Source organism: Saccopteryx bilineata, chromosome 5 (genome assembly GCF_036850765.1).
Source record: "Saccopteryx bilineata isolate mSacBil1 chromosome 5, mSacBil1_pri_phased_curated, whole genome shotgun sequence".
In the NCBI taxonomy this organism is placed as follows: domain Eukaryota; kingdom Metazoa; phylum Chordata; class Mammalia; order Chiroptera; family Emballonuridae; genus Saccopteryx; species Saccopteryx bilineata.
Window position 1 is genome coordinate 182,027,893 of NC_089494.1, and position 10,345 is coordinate 182,038,237.

General features: G+C 44.3%; 1 long non-coding RNA gene across 1 annotated transcript; it reads right to left on the reverse strand.

The window, feature by feature from the left end:
* Positions 1-3,843: 3,843 nt before the first annotated feature.
* LOC136306404 (uncharacterized) lies at positions 3,844-9,067 on the reverse strand. Its single transcript, XR_010725647.1, has 2 exons — positions 8,887-9,067; positions 3,844-4,020 (listed from the first exon to the last, which is right to left on the reverse strand). It is a non-coding gene; the product is annotated as an uncharacterized lncRNA (long non-coding RNA).
* Between the last annotated feature and the right edge of the window lie 1,278 nt (positions 9,068-10,345).

Here is a 10,345-nt window from a genome sequence, read left to right on the forward strand (position 1 = left end):
TTTAGTTCCTTCCACAGGCTTGGGAAGTTCTCGTCTATTATTTGTTTGAGTATATTCTCCATTCCATTTTCTTTCTCTTCTCCCTCTGATATACCTATTATTCTTATGTTATTCTTTCTGATGGAGTCAGACAATTCCTGTAGAGCTTTCTCATTTTTTATTATTTTTGAGTCTCTTTCTTCTTCTCTCTGTTGTGCCTCAAGTTGTTTGTCTTCTATTTCACTAATCCTATCTTCAATCTGGGCTGTTCTGTTAGCTAAGCTTGTTACCTCGTTTTTCAGCTCGTGAATTGAGTTTTTCATTTCTGTTTGATTTGTTTTTATAGTTTCAATTTCCTTGGTAATATATTCTTTGTGTTCATTGAGTTGTTTTCTGATCTCCCTATATTGCCTTTCTGTGTTTTCTTGTATATCTCTGAGTATTTTTAACATTTCTATTTTAAATTCTCTGTCATTTAGCTCCAAGGCTTCCAATATGTTAAGTCTTTTCTCCATAGATTTTTCCACATCTATTTGTGTTACCTCTCTTTCTTTTGTATCCATAATATTCGATTTCCTCTTTCTTATCGGCATCTGAGGGTAGTCTTATTGATAGCACTAATTAGAATTAATAAAGAGTAAAAAGAAAAAAAAAAAAAAAAAAAAAGGGGGGTTAAACACCCCACAAAAAAAAACAGTAATAATTTATTATTCCCCCCTTTTTTTCTCTCTTCTCTTTTCCTCCTCTCCCCTCCTCAGGGAAATATCGTGCCTATAATGGAGGGCCTGATTTGGGGTGAAGAGTTCAAAGGGCAAAAAAAGGGAGTAGGGACCTACTAAATGCAAAAAAAAAAAAAAAGGAAGAAAATCTTAGACAAGCATAAGATGATTTGCTTGTAAGTGATGGTCAACTAAGAGATATAATGAGAGGGATAAGAGGGAACCAGAAAAAAGGACCAAAAAAGAATAATAAAGAAGAAAAATAAAAATAATAAGTAAAAATCTGTTGTATTAAGTGGAGCGAAGACTAAATACAATGGAGACCTTGGGTTGGGAGGACCCAAAATGCCACAAAAATAAACAAACAAGAGAAAAAAAAATAAAAACAAAAGCAAAAAAGAGAAATAAATCCAAAAAAAAGCCTTGAGTCCCAAATTAACTAATTTGTTCGTGATTGAGGATTATATGGGAGGAAAGTAAAATGAGAAAAGAAAAAACGAATAGAAAGGAAAAAATAAGAAAAAGAGAAAAACGAAGGAAGAAATAAAATAGGAGGAGAAAAAAACAAAATAAAGCAAGACAAAAAAAAAAAACAAAAGAAGAGAGAGTGAGAGTTAAGTGTTTTGGAGTATAACCTTAAAGGAGGGTGAGGATGTAGAAGAAAAATAAAATGCAACACTCATGGGTAGTGTAGTTCAAGAAAGGGGAAGCATAAGATGGGAAGAGAATAGAAGGACCGAGGTGGAGGAAATAAAGGCAAAAAGATAGAAGAAACAAACAACAACAACAACAACAAAAAAAAATTAGTGGATCAAGTTGTAAAGTCTGTGGGTTTTTCTTGATTTTGAGAGGTTAACTTCTTCCTTTTTCTTTTCTCTCCCTCTTCCTAGTCAGTGACTCTGTACCCCAGGCTCTGCCCCTGTGTCACTCTTAGGTAGGGATTTGCAGTTGATGGGATTCTATGGCTATGTCATATAATTGGCTTTAGTCTTGCTGGAAGTAAAGGCTTGTTGGCGTTTGCAGGGTCCAACGATGAGAGAGTTTGCTTTCCTGGATTCTCTCTCCTAGTCCCCCCTTTCTGAATTAGCAGCCTGGTGATCCAGCTATAAGGCTGCAACTGCTTCTGCCTGGGGAGTAAGAGGCTCAAAGAGCTGGGAAATCCCCACTCTATCCTCACTCAGTGCAAGGCTTTGGGAAAGGCTCTGACAGTCAGGGCCTCCAGTGTATTCAGGCGGGGGTGGGAGTCAATTGTTGTCAAGGTGACTGTTCAGCGCCTATCATTTAGTTGGACCTCTCAACCCAGGCTTTCCACACTTTGTAGCCTGTTTTTGCAGGGAAGAAGAGGCACTAGTCTCTGCTTATGACTAGTGTAGTATAGACCTTATTATCTGCCAAGTCCTTCTTGTTAGCGTTTATCCCTGAATATGGAGGCTCTATCAATCAGAAGTTGCCCCCGCCCCTTTAGCGAGAGGCACTAAAAAATATCACGCCTCTTGTCTTGGATCGCTGAACTGAGAGAGATCTTATCAATTAGAACCGAGGGTGCGCAGATTTTATGGGTTAAGCTAATTTCAGTGATTGGGTCGCAGCTGTGTTTCTGAAGGTGTTTTAGGCTGCCTGCGCGCGCCCCTCCCCCAACGCTTGATCGTTAGCTTGAATGGCTGGGTGAGGTGCCCCGCACACGGAGAGAATCTCCCAAGCCTCTCCCGCTCGCCCCGCCGCTGGCGGCTGGACCGCACCAGGCGCAGGATAATGGAGCCCCCTGGGTGTGCGGGCCAGTAGGGCTCCCTGGGCGCGTGGAATGCCCAAGGCACGCGCGCGAATGTGGCGCTCCGGGCACCGGTGGCCGGCGACCCTCACTCGCAGTGTGCGGGCCGCTGGGAACGTCAGCAGTGCTCAACCGGACCGGGCGCGCGCGCACGCGCGGCGGGTCGTGGCGGCCGCTCGCAGTGCCGGTGGCGGTTCGCGGGGGTTCGAGGGGGTTCGCGGCAGCTTGGTCGGCGGCTCCCGGCGGCTTGCGGTTCCCAAGTATATGGGCTGACTCACCGCAGGCGCACTCCCTGGCGGCTTGAATGAGCGTCGCTGTGGTAGCTTCCTCCACACCCTCGTCTCTCAGATTCAAGTGATAACAGTCCTTTTGCTTTCAGTTTGTGTGGAACTCCGGAATGCTCCGAGGATAAATTTTTCTGTTTCTAGTTGATAAATTTGTTGTGATTTAGGGGAGAGCTGTCGGACGCGCTTCTCACGGCGCCATTTCCGTGACGTCACTCCCCCCGATTCAGAACATGTTTTGACCAAGTATTTTTTTTTTTGGAAAATTAAAGACCATGATTTCAGATGGAAGGAGGCCATCTATTCTCCTTTCACATTGCCATAAATTTGACCATATCTCTGGTTTTCGAGTATGTTCTGATATAAAATATTCTGTTTCACTTTTTCCTAAAGCACTGAAATGTCTCACAACATTTGAATGTCCAAATTACATATACAAGATGAGGTCTCAGATATGAAAGGAAATGACATGAACAACATCAAAAAGCAAATCCTTTATTGGACTATCCATTGATTTTTAATTAGGAAAATAAATTCACTATATTTGAGGCAAAATCAAACCTTCTGTTTAAATTAGAAGTTGTTTGTTTTGAGGTAATCCAGGATAAGACACAGATTTGTTCTCTGTTTAGTCATCCACAGGACTGCAACTCAGACTTCAGGTTAGCCACCGGCTTTCCCACACTCTGCACCCCAGGCCTTGTCCTCTGCGATCATTGCCATACAGGTCCATCCTGTCACATGATTTTATTTCTAGACCAGAAGAGAAAAGCGAGGCCACAGTTCTGCTGGCCCTCAGGTCTTCAACAATACCCAGAGTTCCTTCCTCCCAAAGTGCGCTTGGCTGAGGGGCCTTGTATTTATTATAAGACAAGTACCCACTTCTACATCTCGATATGCAACTGAGCTCTTCATTTTACTATTATCACTTAGAGGCAATTTGTGTTTTACACTCACATGTGTTTTTGTTTTTCTCAGGTACATTATAGAAGTGAGAAAGGGCTGCAACTATGTCCTCTGAGAAAAATTGACAAAGATAAACCAACCCTTGAAGATACTATATTTGACCCCAATAATGAAACAAACAAACAAGTGATAAAAGATCCAGTAGTGATCTTAGAAGGGCAGCAGATACAGGTGGCATTTCTTACAAAGTGTGGTCTTTGGGATGAAGCAAAATGATCTTAACGTCGAGTGTTGAGCTGCGTTTCCCAAACCATCTGTGGTGAAGACGTCTTCCTCTCCTTCCCTTCTCCATCATGGACTGATCCTTTTGTAAAATATAAATGAATTACTAGAAAAATAAAATAAAGTTGAAACACATATAAAATACTAGCTGACATTTTTTTATTATTAGATTCAGCAGACATATTCCTAATTTGTCAAATTGCTATAAAAGTTTCTAAACACTCTCAGTATTGGTTCCTCCCTCATCATGGACCAGTAGCTGAGAGAGGATTGACACGGGAGGGCCACACTTTGAATGGCACTGCTAGACCGGCAGAACAGTCGTTCCACACACGCTGCACACTGGAATCACTGGGAAGGTGTCCCCAAATTATTTCTAATTGAAGGTGAGGTAAGTATGGCAGTTGGATTGATATTATATCTTTTTAAAAGCTTCCCATATCTTCCTAACGTTCAACCAAAGTTGAGAAACTTCATTCTGGAATAAAATGCCTCACTTTTATTTCAGCTTCATTCCTGCCAACCACTGACAAACAGCCAGCTCTGCTATGTGCCAAATCACCCTGCAGGCTCAGAGAACTTAGACATTTGAGCTCAGTCTCACCAAAGTAAAACAAATATCTAGTTCTTTTTTTTTTAGTGATCATTTTGGCATTCATAAAGAGAACTCTTTGGGAACTTCAAATAATTCCTTTAAGAAATCATGGCATACTTGGCTTTTATTATATCAACACTAGTTGACCACTATCTGATCTAAATATGTTTCCTATGTGATTTACTGGGGGGAACTTTCCTTTGCAACATAGTGCACATGAACCTCTGTTTAAAACTGACTCTTCATTGACCATCTGTGGGACCAAGGATGAGTTCTTTAAAGTCTCTGAAACCTAGTTCCTTAAATGCCTTCCACAAAAGATCATGGTAAGTTTTCAACAATAACAATAAAACATTGTAAGTTGATCATATATTTGTGTCTGGCAGGTAGTAAAGTTACCTAAATATTAACTCTTCTCCCCATGTCCAGAGCTGACATCTCCCTAATGTGACCTCAACTAGCAAACCAACTGACATCTATTATAATGGACTGTGGATCGATTCTCATTGATTGGTGTCCATGCCTTTTAGGTTAATAAATATTTTGGCTATTACACCTGTCCATCATGTTCCTTGTGCAGAATCTGTACAAAGTTATAATGCCAGGCATTATAAATTAATAGATTATTAGTTAATAAAATTGGTATCTAGTTTATCACTTTCTCATGAGTTTGATTCATGTGAATCTGCCTTCAGAATCTAATCAAACCTAGGCATACCGATAAAATCAAGTTCTTGAACTTGCAAAGCAGAGACATTTCTAGACCCAGGATAACCTCATCATATCACAGAAGCCCATGTCAATGGGATCCAGCATTATCATGAATCTACTCTTTAACCATCTAAAGATAGCGTAAAACCCAAGGAGAGGCAGGGCGGAGCAGCAAACACAGAAACAGCTGATTCACTGTGACAGCAGCGTTCCCAGTTCCCATTACGCCTGGAACGCCAGCACAGCCACGAAGCTTTCACTGACTCAGTGAGATGGAAAAAACACTTGAGAAGTTCAAGAATGTCGTGGTTTTTATTCACTTTATGTTTGTGTGTATCCTCTATTCTTCCCTTTCTCTTTGTCATCCATCCTTGCAAACATGCCTACGTTACAAGGTTAATGTTATATGATTTTTTGGGAAGACTTAGACCCCAGGACTCTGCGGTTTACCTGCTGAGATACATTGCTCCAAGCTTGGCTTCCCATTTCCAGCAGCAGAAACAACAGTGCATTGGAAGGAAGGAAGGAATTCATAGTGACCTTCCAGGGCAGAAGCCCAGGTATGTGCTGTCCATGCTGTTCCTTGGATTTCTGATGATTAGTTCTTATGTCCCTTAGGTGACACTAAGGCTAGTCTAACCTCCCCACCAGTGCAGGGGTTTACTCTGTACTGTTACGTGCAAGTGGTTCTGTCCTTTTAATGATAAGCAGCTCAAAAACTTTGTACATTAAACCATTAAATGTTGGGAAATTCTTCCTGGTACTGAGGCCAAATAGTCTTAAGAGTCTCACTCATGAAAACACAGGCAGGCCCTGGCTGGTTGGCTCAGTGGTACAGTGTCCTGGCTATGAATGTCCCTGGTTCGACCACCTGCTTCTCCATTGTTGGGCAAACAAATTTGTCAAATTTGTATTTTTTGAGTTTGCTCACTTTTATTGTTAAAAGTGGTGCTGGGCCCTGGCCGGTTGGCTCAGTGGTAGAGCGTCAGCCCGGCGTGCGGGGGACCCGGGTTCGATTCCGACCAGGGCACACAGGAGAAGTGCCCATTTGCTTCTCCACCCCCACCCCCTCCTTCCTCTCTGTCTCTCTCTTCCCCTCCCGCAGCCAAGGCTCCATTGGAGCAAAGATGGCCCGGGTGCTGGGGATGGCTCCTTGGCCTCTGCCCCAGGCGCTAGAGTGGCTCTGGTCGCAGCAAAGCAACGCCCCGGAGGGGCAGAGCATCGCCCCCTGGTGGGCAGAGCTTCGCCCCTGGTGGGTGTGCCGGGTGGATCCCGGTCGGGTGCATGCGGGAGTCTGTCTGACTGTCTCTCCCCATTTACAGCTTCAGAAAAATACAAAAAAAAAAAAAAAAAGAAAAAAAGTGCACGTGTGTGCTTGCCCTCAGAGCAGGGCAGTTGATTGCAAATTGCAAATCGCATTCCTGCTTGGGAGGGGCCATTGTTTGCTGGAGGAGAGGTTTTCACACCAGAAAGTTTTGAAAAGGAGAGAAGAAGGAGAAGAGGGAGAGAGAAGCCATGTTTGCAGAGTGAGAGCAGAGAGAATGCAGGGTGCTGAGGAAGAAGTCATGTTGGCAGGGAAAGAGATGGTGTGCAGATGGTTAACCAGAGATAAGGGGCTTTTGTGAGCTCCACTGAGACAGGTGGGGCCTTTGATTCTGGGAGAAACTGGAGAAGATTCTCTTGGTTGTGGAACCTGAGAATGTGTGAGTGGCTTTGGGAGCCCTGAGTGAAAGGGAAGTGTTTTCCCTGTATGTTGCTCCTTGGCCAGTGCGAGACTTCAATAAAGGAATGGCCCACCATTGTTTGGCTCCACTGTTTCTTTACCGTTGGCCTGAATCCAATGGGAACCTGCATATGAATGGCCATGATGGCTGTGACTACTGGCCATACATCCATCCTTCCCCTCCCCCTTCTCTCTCTGTCTTTCTCTCTTCCCCTGAAATAGCCATGTCTCATTGGTTCTAGTGCAGCGGTTCTCAACCTGTGGGATACTGATTTTATTTTCCGATGGCTTTAGGTGACCCCTGTGTTTTAGTCGTTCGACCTCCACCGGGGTCGCGACCCACAGGTTTAGAACCTTTGTTCTAGTGCATCTGTTCCTACCCCTTCCCCTGGGGATGGCTCCCTAGAGCCTCAGTCACTAAAAATAGTTCAGTTGCAAGCATGGCCCTACATAGGCAGAGCATCGAACCAGACTGGGGTTACTAGGTGTATCCGGGTTGGGCACATGCAGGGGTCTTTCTATCTCCCCTCCTTTCACTTGGAAAATAAAAGAAAAAAATAAAGAAAACATGCAGTTTTTTTCCCCTCATACACAGGCCCAGAAAAAAGTCTCTTCTTCCAGACGCTTGCCACTACAAGACAGGGTAAAGCACAGCTCAGAGCTGAGATGCCAGCCGATGTGCCTCCTCACAGACCAGCTTGACCCCCCCACACACACACCTCGCTTCAGCGGGAGGGATTCTGCCAGGTCCCTCCCAATGTACAGAGGACTCGTGCAGGGAGGTAGTGTGTGGCCACATCTGGAGCTGACATTCTGGAATCCTACTCCACGTTTTACTGGGACAAGCCCTGAGGGGACCTCTGGATATAGATGCCAAGATGGAACAAATCACTGAACTTGGTAGATACGTGCAATGCCTTCCAGAGCCGTTTCTGCCTTCTTCCCAGGGCCTCCGCCTTCAGTTCTTAGCCACACTCCCTTCCAGGTGCTGTGACAGTGTGTGGCCTGACCTCTCCACAAGGAACAGCCTCTGGGCTCCTGTCACAAAGAGTGGCCAGAGCTTGGGGCCTTGACTTATTTTCCTCTTGTCCTCAGCAGATTTCTCTGAGATGTTTTTTACTTTTTTTAAGGGAGGTCATAAGGGGACCAAAACAACTGAATTTCCATTTTCCCACAATTCCTGATCTCCTCGAATGGAGAAACTCTCATCAGCCAGCAGGCTCATCTGGGGAGCTGAACACAACGGAGAGTTCACACGGAGCAGAGGTGCAGCCCTTGTTATGAAAATCTGCTTTGTATTCTTTTCGTGGGCAGGGTGTGTGTGCAGAAGAAAATTTTCAGAACGGCCCAGCACAATCTTGCACAATAGTCCTGAGAGCTGGCACAGCGTGCCTGGAGAAAGATGAACAAATCCCCGCCTGTCAGGGCAGAGCTGCAAACCCACCCAGCCCCGCTCTCCAGCAGGGCCCCACAGGGCTGGCGGAGCTCAGGGCTCCGAGGATGGGTTTCAGCCTGCAACCACCTGACTTGCAGTGTTGGAGAGAGAACATTTTAGGAACGAAGGCCAGAATAAAGCCTCACCCTGAATGTTTGGCATTGGCTAGGGCAGAACAAAAGTTGTTAGTATTTCTGGGTGACTAACAGTTATATGCTGTTGTTCAGCATTGTAATTGCATAACTACTTCTACAATTAAGAATGATTCAGCAATAAACTAAAGTCCATTTCCCTGTGCACACAAATGCCCTTTCTTACTCACTCAATCTTCAAGATATCACTGATCGTAATTTTTGTTTTCTGCATGTTTGAGTTTAATAAGCACTTGCACACATGACCTCACAGGCTCATGCAAGCCATGAAGGAGGTATAATTTCCTCTCCTCGTGAAGTTCAGAGCATTCAGTGTGTTGCCACGCACTCACCAGTCATGGCTGGAGCTGATGTTCCACCAGTTCTTCTGACTCCAGAGACAATTCCTCTTCCCTGCTGTCATTCCTGGGTGATCAGAGTCCTAGTTGGCGCCCATGAGAGAGGCTGTGAGAGAGGAGAGCTGACACCCCAAAGCTGACATGACCCTGTGGACCACACACATACACGCGGACTTGAGGTGAGGCCCAGTGCACAGGGCGACACGCCCCATTTGCCTAGGACTCTCCTGGGTCTAGCACTGACTTTCCTGCACCCTGGACCCCCTTGGTCCTGGGCAAAAACACGTGTGGATCATATTCTGCCCCATCGATGTCACCTGGATTTCTGGTAGCACCTCCAGATACAGAAGATTCTTAATCCCAAACTCTCAAAAAATTCTGGAGGCTGGGGACCGCACAGTTGATTTCTGCAGAACAGTTTTTCTGAGCCTGGACTCCAGATCATTTTGTCCCAAGTGGCTACGTTTTAAGCAATTTAAAACTCATACCTTTGGTTACCAATGGGAACCAAGTTAATAATAATTGTATCTGCTACTGGGTATGATCCAGGCAATATAGGAGGTGCTGTGCGATCCTCCCCACTGATCCTCAGGACACCCACGCAGCTTATTGAGTTTTATTCTCATTTTACGAATGTGGTAGCTGAGGCCGTGCATACTCCAGCAGGGCTCCAGGCTCTGAACCAGGGAATCTGATGCCACAGCCCTCTCTCCTGCAGCACACTTCTCACAGTCCTTCCTGGAGTACTCTGTCCCGAGGACATTAGAGTGGCATGGGTACTGTGAGGGTCTCACGTTTCTTTGGAGGCTCTGGAAAACTTTTGGAGTGGCACCAAGTTCTCGTCATTGAAGAGATTCAGGGCCCTGAGAGATTTGGCCCCAGAATTTCATAGAAACATATTGAAAAGGTTTACAAGAAAGATTCAGCTGGCTACTTCTCCAAATCTAAAATTAGGATTAATGTACTGTATTAGCCAACATGACTGTGAACTTTTTCAGCTCAAGTTTTTTGTTTGTTTTCTTCCAATTTTTTAAATTAAGAAATTAAATTTAACAGGGTGACATTGATCAATAAGAGTACATAGGTTTCAGGTGACCACCTCTATAGCATTCAACTTTTTTTTTCATAGTGACTTACCTTCCAAGTTGCAGCTTTTGACATTTCATCATCCAATCAGTCCTCCTCGAGAAGGAGTTAGGACATTAAAGATTATACAGATATTAAATCTCAGTCAATAATATTATTTTTGGTAAAATTTCATTTCTTAAATTAATATGCTTCAAGGTTGTGCCCAAGGCCTTAAGGGGAAGTTTACCAAATGAGTATTTTTGTATTTGCACTGTCACCATGCATGTGGTATCTCTGCCTTTGTTCATAAGTAAATGTTTCGTTGCTGAGATAAAAGTTTGCTTTCTTTGGTCTGAAGAAACCAAAGCAAGGAACTTTCTTTGGT